We start from the raw sequence: 24833 nt of genomic DNA on the forward strand, positions 1-24833 counted from the left end.
CCCTGCTATAACTTAGATTAGGATCATAAGATTCTTGTGTGTTCAGTAAAGTTCTGTTAACACTATGGAGGGATTTATATTCCTTGTTTTATCAGTAAATGAGAATATAGTATGTGGAAACCCAGGGCACTGGGAATATTTCTCTGTCTGATCTGGGGTGTCCTGACCCCAAGGGGAGAACTGACTTTGACCCTCATTCATGGAGAAAGTTTCTTAGACTTCCAGATAGACTAGAATCCACAAAAGTGTGAAATATTCTATAGAGATTAGTGTAGATGTATCATTTAGGTGAGAAATTTATGTTTTGGGAGTTTTAGTTGAGTTTAGTAGAGTTTCCGTCTGTTGTGGATGGAAGCAAGATGGATGGGACAGGATGTCATCCTGGGTTTCTTCTTTGTGCTTCTTCCTTCTTCTTCTTGGGTTTGGGTGGCATTTTGTAACTGGGCAGAAAAGTCTACATTGCAGGCTCTGTGGGATCAGTTATTGGGTTAAAAGGGAAAATAATCCAGGTGTCAGTTCTTAATTGGATAGTTTAGTCTTAAAAGACCTTGTAACAAGAGATTGTTAGCCATTTTGTGCCTCCTAATGAAAAGCTGCTGAACTCATGGTTGAGAGACTGTTTTACTGATAAGAAATAATAAACACCTGAGTCAGAACATGAACTACCATCTCAAGTGCCATCCATCCGACACAGAGAAAATGATAATAGCTACTATATTTTGACTAAGTCATTTTAATAACTATTTTCTATTAACAGTTAAGTATACATAAATTAATAAACTGGCTTTAGTTTTGATTTAAATGGGAAAAAAAAACTATATCTCAGTGAAATGAAATCTAGATATCAAAAGACTAAACACAGAACTATAAAGTTTCAAGAACTTAGTCTCTCTAATTTCTTTCTTTCAAATTTTTTTGAAGTTCAGCAGACAGTAAAAACAGATCTCTAGCAGAAGCCAGGGAGATAGCCAAAGCAATCATGCTCTCAAACCTTTCTAAGAAATATCAAGTCAAAAGAAAGACAAAATATTTTTCTGGACCTAGTTCAGAATATTTTTCAAAATGAAGATATTTGCAAAAGCAAGTGTAATGGAAATGGCACATCACAAAAAGGAAAGGAAACAATGCTGGCTGTGCAATTGTTTCTTACTGATGTATTGAATTTAGCTGTATTCTAGCTGGTGTCCTGGAACACCTTTCTGATGGTCAGATTTTAATGAAATCCCTGTATACTACCCAAGAACAATTAAAGGGTTGTGTTTTTTCATGTATGGATTCTCTATCCTTCTTCATGTATATTTTCAAGAATGTAGTTTCCAAGTACTCTATGCGCTTGTTTTACTTTACTGAAAGTAAAAATGAAGTTTTAGGGAAAAGAGTTCTATTAACTTGCAGTGTTTGAAAATAGAATTTACACATGTGTAATAAATAAATTAAAAAAGTAAATAAATAAATGAAAAGCCACAAAGATGAAGTGATATCTTTAAGAAAACACTTATTTTCCTCCTGATTTTCTAAATGTGTTAATTACTTCTGTAAACATTATGCTAAGGCTAACTTGTACCGTGAATAAAATACTGTATTTGGTTTTCTTAAGCCCTCTCTGGTAAGCTTAGTTCGTAGATTTTATTGTTTCATTTACTACTTTTTAGGCATTTTATAACTAAAATGTCTTGGGTTATCTTTCTTCCATTTTTTAAATGCTTAAAGGGAACTAGAGTGCTTTTGCAATCCATCTGTCTGTATAATTATACCATGATTTAAATTGCTTGGTAATAACCAAGTATTAGTAGTCTGCATTCCTTGAGGCAGTGATGTAAAGCATAACCTGTCTTACTCATGTAAAATTGACCATATGTCATCATAATAAATGTCACATTTTCCGTATAGTCTTTGGGAAATTGGTTTGAAGAAAGTAAAGATATTTTTGTTGCTTAGTTTGTAAGATTTTAATGAATATTTGGTATGGAATACAAAGTATTTTAATCCAATTTCAGATATTTGCTGTTTCTCCTAAAGTGTAATAATTAAATTCCATGCTTGATGGTTACAGTTTTTCACTCTCATTCCTTGCTAATTTTCTCTAGACTGACAATAATCTTTGCACTTGTAGAAACATGTCATTAAATATGCTTTGGTACAAAAATGAAGGAACAAAACCTTATTATTCATCAATATAATTGAGTTTTGAATTATATTACTAATTTTACTTTTAAAAGTAGTTGGACAGTCCTGAGCTATTCGTAAAGGTTATTCCTGCCTCACTTTAGCTATGTGATAAAGATGAAAATCCAGCTGAAATTATGATCCTTCTGTCATTAAAGCTTGAGAATTGAGAGATTATGATGTTATTCTAGACCACTCTTGATAAAAACAAACAGACCACAGTTTGCTTAACACCGAGAGCCCTAGGTAGGAAAGATAGTTGGGCAACACTAAATTTAAAATATATTTGAATCAGGAATGAATAAAGATTTTTTTCAAAATTGATGTGTGATTTTAACAGAACTTCAAAGAATTTACTGCAAGAGTTCTATATAATGATACACCTTAAAGTAGGAGGCACTTGCAACCCCTATTTTTTAGCTTTTATTGAAAAAAAAAAAAACAACAGGTGACAACATAACGGAAAAGTGTTTTATATATCCAAATATATATATAAAGCATTTGGGAAATTGAAAAATTACACTGAAAAGCTGTACATCCAATGGATTCTAATTTGTCAAATTCTAAATATTAAGATTCCAACATTCAGTTTTGTGGAAGAACTCAATGATAAAACAGATTTATTGTGTATTGGGATAGATCAAATCAGTCAAAATATTGAGTCCAAGTCAGTAAGATAAATGATAAATGGTTAATACTCACAAGAATTTTCTATCTTGATGTTCTTTTTCATGAGGTTTGCAAATAAACTAAACAATGAAGTGCTTTTTCATATTTATGGGTCCTAAAGGTAAATCGAGCAGGACAGATACATGGGCTGGTATATGAGGTTAAGGCAGCTGAGGTGTTGTGGATGCTGTGGTGGGTGACCAGGTGAAGGGCATAGTGCATAGTGGCAGGCACCATATCGTCCTCTTCTCATTTTCCTTGCCTTCTTCAAATGAGCCAGAAGAGGAAGGTAAAATTTCACCAACTCCAAACTGTACTCAGATTTTAATCACTATTAATGCCATCTTGCCATTTTTATTGTATTTTATGTGTTTTAAAAAGAAAGCCCTCAAAACATTTTTTTTAAGGAAATATTTTTATCAATTGTGTATTTCATTTAGGTTTCTTTACATTTTATCCTCAAGAGTTTTCTTGTTGTTGATGAATATAGAAAGCTGCAGTTTTTTATAAGTTTTTATTTTTCAATTGGGTAGAATAAACCAATTTTTTTCTTAAATGTTTATGGGTGAGAGGAAACACTTTACAAAGAAGACTTAGGCATGGTACTTACAAGAATTTTGTAATATAGTTTGTGAGATACTCCAATGTGAGCAAGGTACTGTAGGCCTAGAAGAGATTGAACTCCTTATACTCATTTGGAATATTGAACACTGAGGACATCAAATGTATCTCCAAGCGCCTCATTACAATTCATAAACATATGTCCATTTAATCTGGTCATTTTGAATGAGTGGATGTTGAAGTTTTCTAAAAAATTCCCTGCAGGGAGGTTTCATGGGTGTGCTGTTTCTACTGGGCAAAGTGAGTGAAATTCCAGTCTGATGGAAGTGTGTAGTATTTTCATCGCAAAACCAAACCCAAATTATGAAGACCATGTCTAGTGACAGTTCATCTTGGTATTTCTTGCAGATGGCAAAGAGGTGGAAGCTAGCTATCTGAGGGAGAGAAAAATCAGTGATTAAGTTTTTTTATGTCTGAGATATTGTGGTATCAGAGTAGATCTTGCACCTGTGGCCACAAAGTGAATATTATATGCTCACATGTCCTTGAAAAAAAAAATTGATTCACATTGAAAGTCACTTACTGGCTTTCATTTCCTTTATGAATTTTGGAAATGAATATGTATCACACAGGCACATATTGTATCAAAATGTTAAAAAGGGAAAAATGCGGTTTGGTGAATTTTAAAAAAAAATTATCGATGTAGGATTTTTGAAAATTAGAGTAGGTATTGTTTTGAGCTTGGGTGCAAGCTGTTTTCTATTATTTTGAAGTGACGTAATTGCTGAGAACTGTTACCTGCTTTTGTGGCTATCATGAATCTGTAGGATGACTGCTAATTTAGTAATAGCCAGGGCTTTGGCGGTAACAGAAAGGAATGGATTTTCTATATAGCTCATATTGTTGGTCAGCTGTATGGAACAGCAGTCACTGTTAAGCACTGGGCTCCACGGGGAGTTCCCTGCACAAGGAGAATTGCTGACTGGAAAGCCAAGTCACAGCCTCAGAATCTCCTTGCAAAGTTGGAGTGGTTTAAAAACACCTGAAGCATGAGGTTTAATTTGTACATTTTGTTTCTGCTTGTCTAAGCCACAAATTAGTAGTGCCACAGTGTTGGTCGTGGCCATGCACGTGTCGCTGACATGAGTGTATGAAATGGAATCAACTGGTTGACCCAACAGAGGGTTCACGTCAGAATCCTGTTGCAGGCTGTACCATACTGAGAAGAGTGGCTGCTCTGATAGTTTGAATCAGATCGTTTCCCTGTGTCAGGAAATGTCTCAATGGAAAGGGTACTAATTCTATTCACTTAATTGTGAAAGGGAAGACAAATTATCCAATTACTAAGTGCACCCTTCCAGGAGATACAAAGTAACATCCCCATTGATCTGTGCAGGGAAAAATACTTTTTTCTTTATTTACTTTGAGAAATCTCATGGAGATAAATATTGAAGGGAGCTAAATGAGTTAGAAAGTCTAAGTTGAGTACTGGGTGTGTGGACAAGATTAATTTTTTACTAGAGAAAGTTCCAAGTCTACTGAATAAAATTCCTAAAAAAAATTTGCTTTAGACATACTTCTCTGTGATCATATTTATTCTGTTTGTTAATCTCTAATTTCATACTCAGATCCTCTTGGCTGAAGCTATGTTTATCAGTATTGCTTTGATCAATGCTCCTCAGTAAGACCAGAAATTCAGACATCATTTTTATACCATTTCTGTAGTTAAAAGTTTGAAAGTCTTTTGGGTGTTCTGGGAGAAGATGATCAAATTCAAGGCTAAACCACAGTTTTCTTAAGCTAGTGATAACATAATAGTGAAAAGGAAGTTACCTCCCATGAGTTCAGCTAGATAACATATGTTCAGTTTTAATATAGTATTAAAAAGAATGTATGTCTTTAAAATATCATTATTTTTAAGCAGCTTTCTTCCCAAGTGTCTTGAGTACACTTTTTTAATCATCGTTATGAATATAGCTTTTGATAAACAGAGGAAGGGAAATATGTCAATAACTATAAGCAGAAGCAAATTCTGAAACTTCAGGACCACACTGTATTCTTTTTGAAAGTTCATGCTGACTGTGAAAGTTCCCAGTGAGTGGAAAAAGGGAAATGTCATGCCTATTCTGCTGAAGGGCAGCAGAAGTATTGGAGAGCCATAGGCTGGTCAGCCTCCCCTGGATTCCCAAGAAGATAATGAATAATTCCCAGAATGATCACAAATTCTCTTGGAAGAAATCTCTGAAAATGTCAAAGACAAGAAGATGACTGGAAGAAACTTGCAATAACTCAGTAAGGGCAAAGATTTCACCTCTGTGAAATTTTCTGATTAGATGATTGAGTGAATGAGGAGGGACCAATGGATGTAATTTTTCTTGATTTACCTCGGGCCTTTGACATGATATCCCATAACTGTGGTACCCCTTTTAGGCAAATGGAAAAGAAATGAAATGGTTGTGCCAAGGTGTTGGTGCAAGGTGTGTGGTTTTCTAGTGGCATTGCTCAGAGCTCTCTACAGCAACCATTGTTATTTAACACCTTCATCAACAATGAGAAAGATGGGATGGACTACAACCAGAGCAGTGGTGAGAGGTGACACCAAACTGTGGGGAACTGCCATTCAAAGCAATCTCATTAAGCTGGAGAAATGAGCTGCTAGAGAGACATTGTGGAGTCTGATAAGGACAAATTAGCAGTCAGTTACATGGAATTAATTAACCTTATGCAACAGCACAGCCTGGGGTTGGACTGAAAGGTGTGCAGAAACAGGCCTGAGAATCCTGGAGGACAACAAGTGTGAGTCAGTAGTGCACCTTTTTGGTTAGTGCCATACCAGTCTGCTTTGGGAGACTGTAACCAAAAGGTGGAGGGAAGTGATTTTTCTCATTGATTTTGCACTTGTGAGGCTGCATCTGGAGCAGTGTCTCCATGTTAGTCTCCCAAATACTAGAAGGTGGGACCAACCAGTGGGAAATATATGGCACAGCATATTTAATTTATTAAAACTTCAAAAAAGTAAATTTTATAGCGTCAAAAGCTTACAGATATATAGTTTACACAACATATGAAATAGAAACTCATTTTTTACCTTTTCGATACATCTGGGACTTAGAATCAAAATGCAGAAAGCTCGAAGAAGATTTTTAATCACATGGTTTTTCTGTCAATTTTGTGAAAGATGCTATTTGAAAAGTATGTTAGAATAAATTCTATATATATTTTTATAAATGTAAAATCCTTGAAAGTTCACTTTGGAATGCATTAGAATTCCTTTTTAATAAAAATACAGTATATCCTATTTCTCTTACTTAATATTACATTGCTAAATGTGTAGGCTTCAGGATTTGCAAGTTAAAATGACCTAAAAAAGAACACCCACTAGACAGTACACTCTGAAGATATACTAAAAGAACTAAAGAAAATATAGCAAAGAGAAAAACTACTCATGCAAAATATTATTTGTCATAGTAATGGTTATCATGTTAACTATCATTTTAAGAATCCTTTTTCAGTCCAGGTTGCGATAGTGATCACCTTCTTTGGAAGAGTTTGGTGATGAAGCACCATTTTTTAGTATGTATATATGCACTTGGAGATGTCACAGGAACATTAAATGCTTATTCATGCAGCCTGAGATATTTAATCTGGGGATATTGTCTTTCTCTACTATTATTAGTGAGCTTTCAGGTGATGTTGCCACTTAGTTATCATTTCATTTTATTCCTGTTTTCGGTCAATGAGAGTTGGCGTCTTTCCTTTGCAGCATCAGCATATGACCTTTGGAAAAAGGTTTTACAGCTCAGCTAGCTAAACTAATGTGAGCTGTGATGAGGAAATAATATTATATCACTCCTTAAACGTATAACTTTTACTACACTTCTTTTGGCTTGCTCCCTTGGGTGTAGTTACCAATAAATTCAAGAAGAAAGAATTTTTAAAATTATCTACAAGTATTTTCAAATGCACAATGTGTAATTTTAAGTATTGACTAATCTGTGATTGCATAATATACCACAAATATTCTACAGTTTTGTTAGCCTCCAGAAAAAAAAGCATGATTATTAAAATTCATATTTATAAAATTAAATTTTATATTAAATTCATGTGGATACAGTCATTTTTACACCTTGTACATTAGATGCATTTATTTCCCTGAATGGAAAGTAAAAATGTTGTGATTATGAAAAGCACAAAATTGCGGTGGAAGAGAATGGTGCCCGGTTATCTAGGAAAATTACCTTTCTAAGCTCGACCCCAGTTGAGAGCTCTGGCTCCACATAAGGAAGTGTATGCAGTAACAGTATGTATGAAACAGTTTTGTGCCACAAGCCTATCATATTCTAGTGAATAATTCCTACCATATTCTGATTAGTGTTATCTTGGATTTTTGTTTGTAATTTTGAGTTTGTACAAAATTGTGTTGTGTCACTTGAAAAGAAAAATACCTAAGCTGGTGTTTCTATAGCTTGAGAGTTTTAGAAATTTTTTCTTACCTAGAAATTTTTTTGAGATTTTTCCTTGCTTGAGTGTTGAATTCCTAGAGCAAAATAAATAGTGGAAGTTATTGAAGAAAGGGACAGAGAACAAACCACAAGTCTGTAGATAAACAATGGCAACACCAAACTGACTAGACTACAAGGCTGCAAGTACTTTTCTTGCACTGTTGTTGAACCTTTTCCTCCGCTTCGTTTTTCAGAGGCCTTTTGAGCAATGGTACCCAACACTGCCCAGTGAACGTACACAATGCAGTAGTTGCTCATCCTGGGGAATTTCAAAATGAAAAGAATCAGGAAAAGGCATACCTGTATCTTCTGCAGTAACTGTCACTGAAATAAATACTGCTCAAGAGAGGATAAATGATCCTGTGACACCTTTAATGCTGAAAGTAATTTAAAGAGTAAAAAATATACAGGAGCCTTAATTGTTTAGAAAAAAATTATTGCTAATTAGCAAAGAAAGGAAAAAAAACCTCCACACCCTGTAATGACTGATAATGGCCTCAGTTGGGTGCAAACAGTGGTGTTCTAAAGGCTGTCACTTTCATCAGTCTATGAGGCAATTTATTTCCAACAGCATTAGCTGTAGTATGTGTAAAGCATAACAAGTACTGTAAACTTTTCCCATGTATTATGAGATTTGATTTGCTCCTACACAACTGAGACTTGAATAAGACTGCAGTCACTCAAGTGTTGTTAGATAACTCATATGAAAGAGAAAAGTCAATGTGAAAGGCTTTTACTGTGAACTGTTTCTTGATAAAATTTTTTGTTTAAAAATGAGAAATATTTTATGGAACATTTATTAAAGCTGTGAGTTTGCCCCTAAGTAATCTCATTGAGATTCTTTATTTTAAAGAAATTGAATGAGTGTGTAGGGACTACACTGAGAAAGAACACCAAACAAACAATATTCTGGCTGTCCAATGTTATTTGAAATTAGCTTTCTGTCATGCGACATTTCAAGCCAGAATGGTTTTAACTGTCTTCATTCACAAAATGTTTAATTTGTTTATCATAGGAAAAATCCTAATGTACTAAAAAATGTGAATTTTATAAGTATGGTAAATTAAGATGTTTCCTACTGGTGTGCATGTTTTATGTGGTAAAATATGTAGGTATGTAATTTTAACACATATGGACAATCATATGCTTTTGAAATTGTATTCACTATTCTTACCAGTTCATATATGAAAGGGTTTGCAACTTGGTACTTGAGGAAGCTGAAAGTGTTTGTAGTCTTTTGGAATTAGACACAGCAGAACTTTTTTCTCCCTGCTGTAACAGCCCATTAGGAGAAGATTCTGAGAAAAACTTGAAACATTTTTTCCTCCTTTACATTGCTATTTAAAGGAATTACTAGCTTAATAGTGATATGAAGATTGGCAAACACGATAAAGAATTGGAGAAATTAAGTATTTTTCACAGCAAAGAATATTGTTCCCTACAGTCATATATATTCCAAATGTGTTTAGTTCATGTTGCATTTCATCCCACCACAATGCAAAACTGCATGCATGTTAGGAACACCAAATAGGGTCACTTCAGCAGAGGACTTTCCCTGCTCTTGTGCACATACTGATATAGTTATCTGATGTAATCATCTGTAGTTCCTGAAGATTTAGAAAGGTTATACAGCTAGGCAAGAAAAACAAGCTGTAGAAGCAACAGTGAAGATTCATAGCACAAACCCACAAAATGTCATAGCCCTGGGTGGTGTCTGACAAAGAGCTAAGTCCAGAATAGAAGATTTTATTTTATCTAGCCATCATAGTTACAGATCTGCATAAATTGTTTGGTGCACACTTGTACTTCATACAGTGATGCAAATCTTCAGTTATATTTTGAGAATCTGTGTAGGTATTAATTATGGGGATTTTTTAAAATTAGTCTTCTAAGGCTGTGGGACTGTACTTCATGTTTTGAATTAAAGTAACATAAAATAATATAGTTACTTGATATTGAAATTGAATAAGAAAAAAATGTACTGAAATGTAAAGTTCCCCTATTATATAAAGTAATAGTTTACTTTCATAATTTAAAAAAGAATTCTATTTGTATATTCTTATAATTATACCAAGAAATTTGGTAAGGGAAAGTAAGGCTAAAATTGCTAAGTGTGCAATAGATAATCAACTTTTAATAGAGAATAGTTTTTAAATTTAGAATAGAAGAGAACTCAGTTGTGATTTTGAAAGACTTTTAAGTACCATTTCCTTTTAGCTTTTTGTGCATAGTGCCTAGTTTTATCATAGACACTGCATCTCAGACTGATAATTCAATGCAAAGTTTGCATTTTACCCTCCCAGTGGAGTTGACCTTCACTAAACGTTTGTATTGCACTTGCATGGTTCATATCATACTGTCAGCAGAATCCTTTCACTGAAATACAAAACTTAATTTGATTAAGGTCAGTTATAGTCTTATATACTCATTTTCCTCTATTTACCACATACTATCCAGGTTAAATCAATATTAATTGCAAATAAAACATTCAAAAGCCAACTATATAACACATATATTTTTATGTAAGATATTAAAATTCTCAAAAATTACTTATGTGTCAAGATCTGGTGGGGTTTTTCCACCATAAACACAACGTCAAAATTATTTTTCTTAAAAATCAGTAATGTTTCACACTCAAGTAAAGACTTCAGTGTGACATAGAACTCTATGAAGAACTTCGTTTGCTTATTTAGGGCTTAATTCAAATTGCATTGTGGTACCATAATTCCTTGATAGCAGATTGAAGAATTTGTAGCTAAATAGTATCTTTGAGTATTTTTCTGCATAGAAAGCATATTTTCAGAAAATGTGAAAACAGGTGTCATCTGATTACTCAAAATATTTAGCAATATTTGCAGCTTGAGTCCATTCAGCATCCTTAGCCAATAAGATCAAGATTCATATTACGCTCTAGAGCCCTGCAATACGCATATTGAGGTAGCTAAATAATAGCAAACAAACAAACAAAAAAATCAAAAACCCCAAACCAAACTCAGGCTAAATTATTTTTAGACATGTGTTGCTGTAAATTAATTCTCTGTACATAAGATATTTGTATATGGGGAGGCTGAGATGGTTGGTGTATCACATGTTCAGTTTTTGGTGTACTGACATAATTGTTTAAGGAGCAAATCCATCTGTGAATGTCTGGTGAAGACAAATAGTGGGGAACAAAATTTCACATTTTAATAGATGTGCTATGATATAAAAATCAGATGTTAACTGTGATTTTACTGTAGATTTTCCTATAGTGATAGTAGTAAAAGTAAAATCCATATTATCTGCAAATACAAAATAGATAGCAAGTTGAAGATATACAATAAAATTGTATGTATTTTTTGCTTCCTTTTGTAAGTTTTTAGGAAAAATATTTATCCACAGGTTTTTATTTAGTTAGCACACTCTCTGCTGTTGAACTTAAAAGGCATTTTAAAAGTACTGTTAATTTAATATCCCTAACACACTTTTTTTAATTAAAAATAAGCCTGTATCTTTTAAATTTAAAGTACTCATTTAAGCTACAGAGGACATCATGCAGCTCCTTTTATCATATACATTTTTTGTATATACATTTTTTGCATCAACCAAAATGAAATGTCCAAACTGACCTGTCCAGCTGTAGATCTTCAGGGTTCTCCCTCTACTTTATGCATTTAATTTTCATTCCAGATGCTGTTTCAGTGATTTCCTTCTCTAATTTTCCTAGAAATGTATCTTGTGGCTGAAAGCTTGTATTCAATTAGCTTTAGAACTATTTTTCTCATGGGCATAGTTGAATATATAATTAGCTATTTTTTTCTGATAAAGTAACTTCTGCTATTATTACGTGGTATTAAAACACTGCTCAAAATTACAGGAATATTGGACTTTAGGCTGCTAAGCATATCTGATGATTTAACTACAAATCTGTTCTACAGAGTTGTATTTTTATTTCTCCTATGGGAAAACCCCCACAGAATGTATTGAGTTCTAGATGATAAGCAGTTTAGCCTTGTACTGTGATCTCTGCTAGAAGCTGACCAGTGTGCAGGGCTGATTCCTGGTTTTTTCTAAGTAGTTACAGTATATGATAGTGCTTTATGTTGCTTTCAAAGGACATAGAATGCAATAGAATAATTCATCTTATGTAAATGCAAAGGATGTGTGAAATCTCATATGACTGTTGGAGCATGAATGTATGAGTCCACAACCCTGAAAACTAAATTTGCTTCCTCAGTCTGTGCTCAAATTTTAGGAAGCCACAAATCTACTAAATTACATACTCCTTGTTTACATGGTTTCCCATTAGTTCTTTTTCATTTTGTTTGTTTTCTGTTTTCTTTTACCCATATTGTCGACTTCTGAATTTTAGGGAGAAAATTAGTAGTACCTGAAAAATACTGTGGTTTTTCATAATTGACTTTTTACTGCTAATGGCTTATTTTATTCTGAAGTGTAAAAACTTAGAATATTCTACAATCAGCAGTGAATTGCAGCTTCTGTGTATTGCTATGCATCTGATTTCTTAGTTGTTGCTCTCAGTTCCTCAGGTTATGAATGAAAACTTAACTTTGGATTTGATTTCTTGTACTGGAGTATTTTTTAAACAAAATCTCATTGTCAAAAGAAATTTGAAATGCACCTTTTTTTTTTTTTTGCTGTTCACCTTCTCTTATGATGTTTGTGTGTTACCTTGGTCCTTTAATTTTCAAATATTTGTGGTAAAGCTGAAATTACATTAAACTTTTTATAGTGTATATCTCTTGAGACTCATTTGAAGTATTTTCTTACACTAAAAGCATTCCAGGCAAAACAAATTTTTAAAAAAAAGGTAGAGTAAGAGAGATTTTTTTTCACTTAGCTGCAGTTAAAGCTGTTCTCATATATATATCTATAGGTCAAGGGAATCTACACTAAAGAGGAAAATGCTCCTCTGCCTTTGTGGCTTTGTGGCTAAGCAGCTTGTCATGAACAGCAGAACTAGTGCTATTTTTGTGTTGAAGAAACAAATTGATTTCATGCAACAGCTTTTCCTAGAGTAGATCTCATAGTACAGAGGATTTTCATGTCCCAAAGATTGGGATGTCCATAGGAAAAGTATGCTTTTGGGACAGCTGCTCAGTATATGCACTACATTATGCTTTTATTCCTATATCTTATTATTACTATGTAACACCTTAAAAACAGACTTGCAATAAATTTTCTTTTATTTTTAAAAGTTAATCAGAATCAATACAGAAAGCAGAATTTTAAAACTGTTATGTTCCATGCATTTTTAAAATTTAATTTTTGAGAAGTAAAAGTAGCAAATAGATTTATATTCACCACTGCAGACAGAACATGTGCTTTGCTTCTATCACCCAAATGCAGACACATAAGACTTCTGTATTAAAGATTATGCTACAGAGCTGTACAAAATTTGCTGACTTGAAAGCAGGCATGGAAGGAAGAAGAGTAATTAAATCTGTTATCCTCTGGAGAAAGTTAAGAGGTAAAATGTACGTAATCCTTCTATTGTATATGGAATGGAGAAACATGGGCTTAAAGGAGATTAGAGAGTGAATGATGGGTGAATGGTATAACTAAAAGCAACAAGTACTGTACTATAACTGATAGTTTCTGTGCAAAAATCCTCATACTTTTGCATTTTGAATTTCAACTTGAAATTTTTACTTACAAGAAGAACATTGGACTTTTAAGCAATTAGGTAGATGAAACTTTTAAAATTACGTATATATATTGCTTCTATGTAGAAAGCATTATTTTCATATTTCCAATTTTTACCGTATTTAAATACCTATTACTTGATCATTGTATTGATAGCTTTCATAGCTTTATGATGAAAATTAATTAAAAGTAGAAATATTAACTTTTAACGTTCAATGCTTGATTTCTTCCCTTCATTGAACGGATGTCCTCCTTATCCTAATTTTTTGGTGCAAATACAGTAGATGGTATTCTCTATTGCAGTCAAAGTACTGCTTGTCTAAATTTTTCTCCTTGGAGATCATGTCCAATTGCAGATTTAAATTCACCAAAAGTTACATGACTTAATGTTTACCGGCACAATATAATTGCATCGAGTGTTTTCTTTATTGAATGTCATACAGATATTTTCCATACTTCAACTAGTATTAATTTTCAGTATTACATCTGCTTTGTGTAGCAGAATTATACAAGGAAGTTTTGTCTCTGGGGGAAAAAAAACAACAAAAAACAAGAAACAGAACAAAACAAAACCCAAAGCCCAAACTGCAAGCAGACAACTTCTCCTATTTTTGATGTCAGATTTTTTTCTTTTCCAACAAGCTTGTTGCTAATATTCTTCAGAAAAGCAAGCTTGATTCCAAACTGAAGATTATGTACATCATTCAGCTTAATCTAATTTGCTGCTCTTTTCTTGACTGATTCTATTGGCATTGTACTCCTTATAATCTTTGCCCAAACACTGCATAGTTAATTTATTCTGCTTGATAGTACTTTGGAGTTGATTCCAGTTGTTCATGGGAACAGGCATCCATGTAAAACACACGCAGTTAAACAGGTTTAGGTATTCAAACCCCTGAAACGCACTTGATTCTGAGTAGTTTGGCTCAGTACACATGCCTGAATATACACTGAGAAAGCAACAAAGAGATTTATCTTCTTGTAATGCACCCAGTATCTCTGCTGGAAAGACAGAACAAATTATCTAGTTGCACCATTTAGTGTAATGCAAAGTCTGACAATGAGCACAAGTAACAGAATAACTGTGACTGTAAAGAATGTTTTTGTAGAAGAGGACAGACAAAGTATTTTTTCCTTTGAGCAACTGATGTCCTTAGAAGATGGTAACAAAAAATGGCATTCCAGCTTGAAGTTGATGTGTAAGATAGAATGAGAGCATTTGCAAAGCATTGAAGAACAATAAAAAACAGCTTTGTAATGTAAGGGTGTTAATAAGGGAGGGAGTCAGAGGCAGGGTTGTAGCAGAGACCAGGCAGAAATACGACAGAAGTAAATCAACTCTTACATCTTTCAAGAGTCCGTGAATGCAATGAATATTTCCCAACCATAACTTCTTGATTTGTGGTCATTTTGGTGTTATTCAAAACCTGCTCTTTTGAGAACTTTTAGAAATGTTTGTTATTGTGCAAGTACATAAGCACCACTACAGAAATAGTGTAACATAGGCTTATTTAATGATAAAAAATATGTTAATGAATATTTTTAACCTTACTTGAAGAACTGGAGGTAGAGATATATGTGTTTTACTCAGAGCAAAACTGAATTAAATGAATTTTAGGGTTACACTGAAAAAGAATTCTGAAACTCTTTTTTTTGTGCACTGGACTTGCTGACTGGCATTTAAGTTGCAATTGGTCAGCCTTAAAGGTTCATAAATATCTACACATTAATGTTTCAGTTTTTTGATGATATCTACTTAATTTATCTTAAACTATTGATAAAGAATTTTAAAAGGTTTTGAGCTGATAAAATGTAGAAGATTTTTCGTTTTAATTTTGAAATACCATGTATACTTTGGTATGTGTGCAGTTTATCATTTCTGCAATATTGTAAGGGTATAATGAAATTGGAATCTCAAATTTGGAGATAAAAACATGAAAGGGAATAATCTTTTATTCCTTCTGATCCTAGATTTTGGCTAGTTTCTTTTATTTAATTCATTAAATAATTTTGTAATTTAGTCAGTACATGTTTCTGTATACAAAAATATATAACGTCACACATCTTGATAAATTTACTAGATTTGAAAAATGAAGATTTCTGGAAAAATACTGCTGCAAAAAAAATCATCTCATATCAAAGTATTTTAAATGTAGTTAGTCTCCTTGCTCTAGGCATCTAGGAATGTAGCTGAATTATGTTTCTGTTGAAATAAAATCTGAATTCTACTGGGATACCAAAATCAGATGTTTAACAATTTTTTGCATAAAAACTTGACATTGTCAATATATATAGTGTATGTGAATAAATAAAGATTTAAAAGAAACAATAGTTTGTAAATAGAACTTTCTATAAAAAATAGAATTGTACATTTTCTGCTATAGAGTTTGTTTAACTTAAATATTCATGAGGCACAATAGTTTCACAACAAATCAAATATAATTTAATGATGCATTTTCACCACTTACAAAAGGTTTATTAAAGGTTTATTTGCTCATGCAAATTAAAGTTTTAGAGTAAAAAACCACATGAAACTTGGCACTAACAATTAAAAAAATATTGGAAGATTTCTCGCATGACTTGCAGTATTTTGCTGTGTTTAAACTGCTCAGCTTCTCTTTTAGAATCTTTAATGAAACCAGGGAGGAGGCTATTTATTTGCATAATAGGACATAATTTGCTGTGGTGAGGTTTTAATTATTTATAGGCTGTCTAAAATATTTAAAATGGCATCACTAAGGAGCATGAAATGCTGGCTAATGCCTTCATTTCAGGATTCCTGCCGATTCCTTTATGGGTCAAGCATTTTATTTGTATTTAGCATATTAGCATAGTAGCTTCAGAAACACGAGGAAAACAAATTTGTTCCAGTGTGTTTGCAACTTGGGTGATTCAAAACTGGCAAAGGTCATTGGGAGCAATCAAAGGTACAAAACATGCCAGAGGGGGGCAGCCAGATTGATCAGGTGTGTGAAATAGTTCCATGCAAGTACATCTGTATCATTATGTGTTTACTGCTCCACCTCTGTATGTAATTTTATACTTTATTTGCCTTTATTTCCGCATTACTTGGATACATTGAATTATGTAGTGTATATATATTTTTTTTCTTTAATAGCAAGTTCTATTTCAGTATTTGTATGTTTTAAATAGTTTCAAATTATTGATACATCTTGAGGGATTTCGCTCACATAGTACAGCAAACTATGTGCCTTTGGTGTCTTTATTATTAAGTGTTGAAAGCAAGGACACAAGGGAGGAATAAGAGTTCTTGCTCCAAGGGAAATAAAATGATAGAGTTGATTTTCCTTGGTTTGAACATTAATGCAAGTATATGGAGAGAGACTCTCAGGTGAAATAAAATACATTTTTAAAAGTTAACTGGGCCCATTTCTACATAAGAGATGGAGACAGGCACATGAAGCCAGGATATGGAGAAAAGAATTATTGGCTCAGAAATCTTCACGGGATCTTTGATGATCCCGTCATGTGTCTCAGTAGACCCTTCCTTCCAGCCTGGTTAGAACCCTCTGGGTGGTCTTTTCCTTCAAGAATAGTGATCTCCCTGCTAGTTTGGTGTTAGCTGCAAGCTTTTTGCACAGGTCCTCCATTGCCCCCTCCAACTGGGAAGGAGGGAAGCAGGACAGGTCCTGTGAAGCTGCCTGCAATAGGAGGCCGCTCGTTACTGGCTTCTGAGCAGAGCTGCCCTCCTGAACCACCCTTTGGGCCTGAGTATTGAGCCTGGTGACAGCCAGGCTTGTCACCACTTGGCTGCCCACACATCTGGACTTGAATGTTGTAACTTGAATACAAGAATTAGCTTAATCCTGCATGTAGGGAATCCTTACTACAATGAAGACATTAATAATTGTTGTAAAAACATAAACTCTTTCTTCAGAGAACTCCTTAAGAAAAAGCTTCTCGGTACTTCCAATATACTTTATAGCAATATAAGATAAGAAAGCTGTGATAAAATTCATTTTATGAAACTAGTCAGTGAAAGAAATATTCCAAGAACAAAATTCAAATTCTCAGAAGTATTGTGAAAATCATTTAATTAGAGAAAATGTATTATTAGAACATTTATTTTCCGAACAATTGTCTTTATTTCCTCTACCCCTCTAGTCTCCAAGCATCTCCATATTTTATAATTTGACTATATATAAATAGTCAATTATATAAAATATAATTTCAGACTTATAGTCTGAAAGAAACTGCTAAGGTTTCTGGCTTTATCTTGGAAGCCTTGTAGTGTGTCTTCCTAAATATTATATTTAATCTTTTCTTGTTTCACCTGAAATCTATTCTTTGCTCATTCTCATTGCTTTTTCCAGTTCCTTAGTGACTTAAATATTTGATCAATTCAACAAATATTTGATCATCAATTCATTGATCAATCAATGAATATTTGATTCAGCAATTAAATCTTTTACTTGTTAGCTTCAAGTAGAAGTATTAAAACATTGGTTTTGGGGTTTTTTTTTCTCCTGCTACACAGGCCTGTCCAGTTATCAGTTGCCATCATCAAGCTATTTTTCTCTTACTTTATTTATCAAAACAGAATCAGAAAAACAACTTTGATGTGTCAGTTAGCATTAATTTTATGTGATGTTTTCTAGAGATTCAGTTAAAGTTGTTACATACTTAACAAATGCCTCAGCAATTTTTCTAAGAGCTTCTGGGCTTGTTTGAATTACAGACTTGTCCTCAAAATTCCAGTGGTTTTGTAGCTTAAGGTAGCTAAACTTTCAATATCAGATTGCTCTAGGTGTCTGTCCTATCCACTTGAAACACATCAAGGTACATTCCTGTCTTTTTTTTTTCATACCCTTTGCCTCTTAAAAGTAACATCAGTGTCCAAGTAATTTTCTTAGTGTCCATTTTCACCGTTTTTGAGAGGATGTCACCTGCTGGAGAAAGATTAATTACTTCTGTAATTTCTAGGAAATTTTGTTGTTTCTCTTCGGACACAAATTCTTAGGTTGCTGAGAGAGGTTGTGGATGCCCTATCCCTGAAACTGCTCAGGTTGGATGGAGCTTTGAGTATCCTGATCTAGAGAGAGGTGTCCCTGCCTATGACAGGGGGATTGGACATAATTGTCTTGAACAATTCCTTCCAACCCAAAGCACTCCATGAATCTGATTCTGTGGCTCTTCTCTCTGTCAGATTGCTAAGAAAAATGTGTGACTAATTCTATTAATTTTCATCATAAAGCTATATAATTCCACCTTGATTTTAAGCATTTTAAGGGAATTTTGAGCCTTTATTTTTCTTTTTTAATATACTGTTCCTTCAAAGCCAGAGTTTGGAATCATGGTGACCAAAGCTGTGCACCAGAAGTTAAATTTGGCAGTGTTGATTTCATGGTTTTTTTTTCATATAGAGTAACAAATTTTGCCCTGGAAAGGTCTAAGATAACAATAATTTCTATAATGATGTATCAATAAATTCCTTAGTTACTTACTAGTTCTTTATCGTTAGTTTTTAGTATTATTAGTTATCAAAGAGCAGTTTGTCAGTTTTGGCAGATCATGGATAAATTACTTGAAACAGAAAATTAGCTATTTTATGGTAGACAAAAGACTATCAGCTGTAGCCAGGCAACTGACCTCAGTTTCCTAACTCCAGATGCTCTCACGCAGTCAAGAAATGTTTCAGAGTCAATTTCCTTCTTAGCTTAATAGCAGCAATAGTTTTGGCCAATTAGCTACACAAATTAAGAGAAGAAAATTTACATCAGGCAATCGAGTTTATTGCTGTGCATTTTTATTCTCCTTAGGGCCTATGTAGTGATACCTACCCCAAGTACTGTCAGTGACAATTTTGTCTCTAGTCATAATTAAGAAAGTTGTGATTATCTTGTTAAAAACACAGAATTTTTGATTTCAACCCTGAAAAAGTTTTTCTTGTAATTATTCCTTTACAATGAATGTGATTATTCCACCAGCCTTCTATCAAAACTGTTGTCATGTTTCCTGGTGGAGAAACTTCTGTGCTGATTGTCTCTCTCCTTAGATAGTATATTCTGTAGCTTAGAAACCAACCCTTTTTCTACTCTGTAGAATATATCTCAGGAAAATTTGGCGTAACTAAAAAAAAAAAAACCAAAAAAAATTATAACATATTGGACATTTTAAAAAAAAGTTTTGGGGGAAAAAAAGATGCTTTTTATGTAAAAAAATAATGCACAATTTCATTGCTGTATGTTAATTAAAAATTGCTATTGCTTTGTTTATCTGCAGCCACTATAAAAAATGTAGACAGTACTGAATAGAATTTGAATTTTTACCTTTTTATTGAAGCTGCTCTTCCTCTTAAAAACTGTTGTTTGTTACTTTTCATATGATTTTTCTTTCTTTGGCATTAATTTTATGAGGAATGTCCCATTTTTGAAATATTTTCATTCCCAGTATACCTTGGAAATTGCCCATATTGGATTATGGAATCTGTAATATTAATATATAAATTTGTGCCTCCCCTTTCCCCTTTTCTTGCTTGTCCAGTGAGGATGTAAACCTATAAATACCACATCTGGTAGGGAAAAAAAGGATTCTTTGGAAATGAGAATCTCAGTGAATAACTGGATTTGCCTGGGTACTTTTGTGAACAGATACAAGACCTTGTCATAGTAGTAATTCACTAGGCATTTACAGATTTGTTAGGCAATAAAAGCATTTCTAATTTTTTTTTTGCTTATATAGTTTGTCAAAGTGTAAGATTTACATGTCATAAAGGATGTTATTCTTGTGTTGTGATTTTTTTTTAGCTATTACTCAAAAATATTGAATTGAATAGGCCAGCAGTCTTCTTGAATTTTTGTATTGGGAAACAGGTTGAATAACTTACACCTCACAGGAATAACTGAGCTGTGTGCAATTTATTTTGCATTACAGAAGTTGAAAGTTGTTCTGTATTTTAAAATGAGTATTCTACCCCACAGTGTTTGACTCTGTTGACACAATGATAAAACTTGGAGAAAAATTGATCAGAATGGATACTTGAAAATATAAAAAATTCTAAGTTTAGTTTCAAAATTAGTTGACCTCACTTGACCAAAGGTCCCCTGTCAAGTTAATGAGAAATGGAGCAAGAATTTCAAATGTTCTCTCATGCTATTTGCTTAACATTTAGGAAATCACACAGTCGGGATGCTAAATTGATATTCGTTAGAATATTCGGTGTGAATGGAGTAAATGTTTGCCTGCCTGGATTTTTTCTAGTATTTCTCATTTATATTCTTGATTTATCTGATTTCTGTTTGTTCTTTACAGATTTACAGATCTATTATTACAAAGTAAAATGCCACCATCATTAATATCTGATTAGGTGAATGTAAATCAGACCCCTCTGGCAATTAGCATTATCCTAACTCTTGGAGCAGATGACAAAACCAATATCATGATGACATAAACCAATACTGTGCCTGTTTAGAAAAACTTTAAAACACCAGAACTAGATACCTATAAAGTTATAATTAAAAAAATTGTTGGTGACTTTTACTGTTTAATGAAATGGAAGACATTATGCAGCTTTTAACTTCATAGATTGATATTCACAGGATTTTAAGTCCAGTACATTTTTTTTTTTAGCTGCATAGTTCAATTCTTATTCCAAAAATCCATTCCCATTGTTCAAACCCACTACGTTGCTTTAAATTTGAGCTTTTTCAATTAGCTTCATTGTATTCTTTTTCAATTAGAGTAGCTTCATTTATTGCTTAGGAGAAGCAATTACTTCTCCTAAGTAAGTGAAAAAATGACATTGAAGTCCTTTAAGTTTACAGTTTATTCCATGAGATAAATTACTGAACTTCCTTAAAACTTTTCTGAAAAAAAAGCTTTATTGAAATGCACTTAGATTTTTATGCAAGCCTCAAAATTCTTGTATTAAAACTGTGCTTGTTATGATCACACTATAAGGTTGAAAAGCTTTTGTAAGTGTTGGATTTTCTGTTTTATCTGAGCAAAACCATTAAAAAATCTGTTCTGTGTGAAAGTCCAGAAATATGGTTGAACTACAGCCTGATTTTTTTTTGTTTTGATGAATCATAATTTGCAACATGTGAGGGGATCATAGAGGCTTTCTCTGTCCAGAGCTATTTCTGTCACTTTGTGAGGAAACATCAGAAGCAGAAAAACAAGATGTTAATTTTTTCATTCATATCTTTACTGAACATAGCACAGGGGCGTATAAATATCTAAGATTAACTAATTTTGATTGTATTTTGTAAGCATGGTGCCTATTGCATTATATGTGTCCCAAATTGAAGAGTTTTAAGTGGTTGTGTCCCTTTGCTACCTTCACTATTAATATCAGTCATATGTAATCTGGAAATTTTAGGAATTTTACTACATTTTGTTACATTTATTCAAATTCAAAAATACTTTCTTTCCCTTCAAGGAAGAAAAGCAGATAATAACTGTCACAGAAGATTCACTAACCTCCTCTGATCCCATAGCATAGCATTTGATTGATTACAGAAAATATTTTATTAGAATACAGGGGTAGAAATTCATCAGGGCACCATTTTTCCTCACAAGAAATACAGTCTGTTGTCAAGATAACACACTTGTAAAGTTTGCTGCTTTTTGGCTGGGGTAGAGTTAATTTTCTTCACAGTGGCTATTATGGGGCTGTGTTTTGGATTTGTGCTGAAAACAGCATTAATAATACAGAAATGTTTTTGTTATTGCTGAGCAGCAACACTTGCTCAGTATCAAGGCCTTTTGTGTCCTTTGTATCAAGGCCTTTTCTTCTTCTCACCTCACCGTAGAGTAAGGAGGCTGGAAGTTCACAGGGACTTGGGAGGAGACACAGCCAGGAGAACTGACCCAAGGAATATTCCATACCATGAGGTGTCATGCATGGTATATAAAGCTCTGAGAAGAAGGAGAAAGACAAGAGGGACTGTTTAGAGGGATGGCATTTGTCTTCCCAAGTAACTGTGAAATGTGATGGAGCCCAGCTTTCTTGGAGATGGCTGAACTTCTGCTTGGCCCATAGGAAGTGGTGAATTAATTCCTTTTTCTGCTTTGCTTGTGCGTGGCTTTTCCTTTCCCTGTTAAATTGCCTTTATCTCAACCTACAAGCATTCTCACTTTTACCCTTACCGTTCTCTCCCCTGTTGCACCAGCAGAGAATGAGCAAGCTGCACAGGTTGCCAGAGGGGGTTAAACCACCATAGTCCTTGCACCAAAAGACTTTTGGTTTAACCCCAGTGGGCAATTAAGTACCACACAGAATAGAGCTCACTCCCCCTTTCACTTCCATCCCAGTGTGATGGGCAGGAGAATCAGAAAGGAAAAGAAAATAAAACCTGTTGGTTGAAATAAGAAGAGCTTCATAACTTAAAAAAAAATTAAATATAATATTTACAATATTAAAGCTGACAATAAGAGTAAAAAAAAAACAAACAGGGAGAGAGGAAACTAAAACCCAAGAAAAACAAGTGAAACAGTGCAACTGCTCATCACCAGTTGGCCAATATCCACTGTCCCTGAGCTGCAGTCAGCCCCCTTTTCATGTAACTCCTCATGTTTATATTCTGAGCATGGCATTCTATGGTATGGAATTTCCTTTTGTGCAATTTAGATCAGCTGTCCTGGTTATGCTGCTTCCCAGTTTCTTGTGTGCCTCCTCACTGGCAGAGCATAAGACACTGAAAAATCCTTGATTTAAGGTGAGTACTGCTTATTAACAATCAGAACCAGTGTGTTACCAACATTCGGCCCATGCTGAATCCAAAGCACAACTCTCTCCCAAGAAGATTACTTCTATCCCAGCCAAACCAGGACATAAAACCAGCTGTACCTTTTTCACACTACCAGCACAGTGTCACTCTAATTGTCCAAATGTTGTGAGGGGAGGGAAAAACCTTACCAATTTGTAAATTTAGTTCTGTGAGATGAATTCATATACCTCTGCTCCAGTGGCACACTGAAATACTAATTTAATTTTCCTGCAGCAGAAAGGTTTTATACATCTCAGAGACCTTTTTGTTCAGGAAAGTTGGCATTTGGAATAAGAGAAAAATGAGAATTCTTTTCAGCCAGAGGCTAAAGAGGTACTCCTGGCTGTAGAGTGTGCACAGTGGATATAGTCATTGACATACTTGGAGCCGTCCTAGCAGCTGGTGTGTTCTCCTCTGCATCAGATAAGCCCCTGTGGGCTATTTATAGAAAATGTGTAGGATCTTTCTGTTGTTATGCCTTTCACATGCCCTCCTCATTCTGGTAAGCTGCATCATGGGCCTAGACTGCTAATGGTGAGCAAATGAGGTAGATGAGTGGCTCTTCGTCCCCAGTGGGACGGGCATGGCACACTTTCTCTGTAGTTTTGTGGGGCCACTGCCATTAATTCTTTCCACTGCTGAACCTGGCCCTTCCTTTAATGCACCTTTGCAGTAAATTGTGCTTACCCATTCTTCAGCGTTTTATGGGTACAGCTGTATGTGCTGTTGTCCACTGGTGAGGTGCATACTGCTAACCTACTCTCTTGGGAGGTGTGATCCTGCAACCGTAGTGTCAGAGTCTGTCTGAATCTCTCTAATTTACAGGACAATGTACTCAGTGATTTAGGCTTTATTTTATGAGCTCATTAAGAAATACAACAAGAGCAAACAATGGCCAAGACTAGTCTCTCGCATGAATTCACTTACCACTTAATTCATGAGGTTTCATAACTTATAACCCATAGCTCTTAATTCATGCACGTGTGAGGAAAAATTTGTTACCTAGCCAACAGTAAGAGAGCTGATTCATCCTCCTTTGTCACAATGCAGGCACCTCCTCACACTGGGAGGCTGGAAATATTCAGCAGTCCCGCTACTGTTAGATCATCTTCTTAAAAAAAACTTTTTTGAGTAAGTTATACTTTTCAGCCTTGAAGTTCGGTCTATACTATTTCTGTAAATTAGTAGATTCTGAGGAAACTGCTAGAGAATAAATATGCAAAAATGATGGCTGCAGGTGACAGTGATCTGCAGGTGATAATGGCTGCATTATGGCTTTTTAGCTCTTTCAGGCCACCTGTCCTGCCTACATGGTACTCTCAGTTTGACCTAATGGCACTGCTTCCAGCATATGTCAGCATGAGCTGCATTAGCCAAAATCTGAGCAGTGGCTGAGTGAACAGTCACTTGGCTGTAGTTCCTCTTTTTACTGATGGCAATGAAACAAAGAAATACTGTTTCTTTAGCTCTTTTGAAGTTAGATATCTACTGTTGTTTTGGACATTCTGGAATAGCGAAGAATCCACACATGGGTATGAGAGGTGATGCAATGTATGGG

General features: G+C 34.2%; 1 protein-coding gene across 23 annotated transcripts in view; it reads left to right on the plus strand.

The window, feature by feature from the left end:
* TENM3 (teneurin transmembrane protein 3) overlaps nt 1–24833 on the plus strand; it is a 1291791-nt gene that overhangs the window by 68825 nt on the left and 1198133 nt on the right. The gene's annotated exons all lie outside the window — the stretch shown is intronic.

The sequence above is a fragment of the Agelaius phoeniceus genome, chromosome 4 (genome assembly GCF_051311805.1).
Source record: "Agelaius phoeniceus isolate bAgePho1 chromosome 4, bAgePho1.hap1, whole genome shotgun sequence".
Lineage (NCBI taxonomy): Eukaryota > Metazoa > Chordata > Aves > Passeriformes > Icteridae > Agelaius > Agelaius phoeniceus.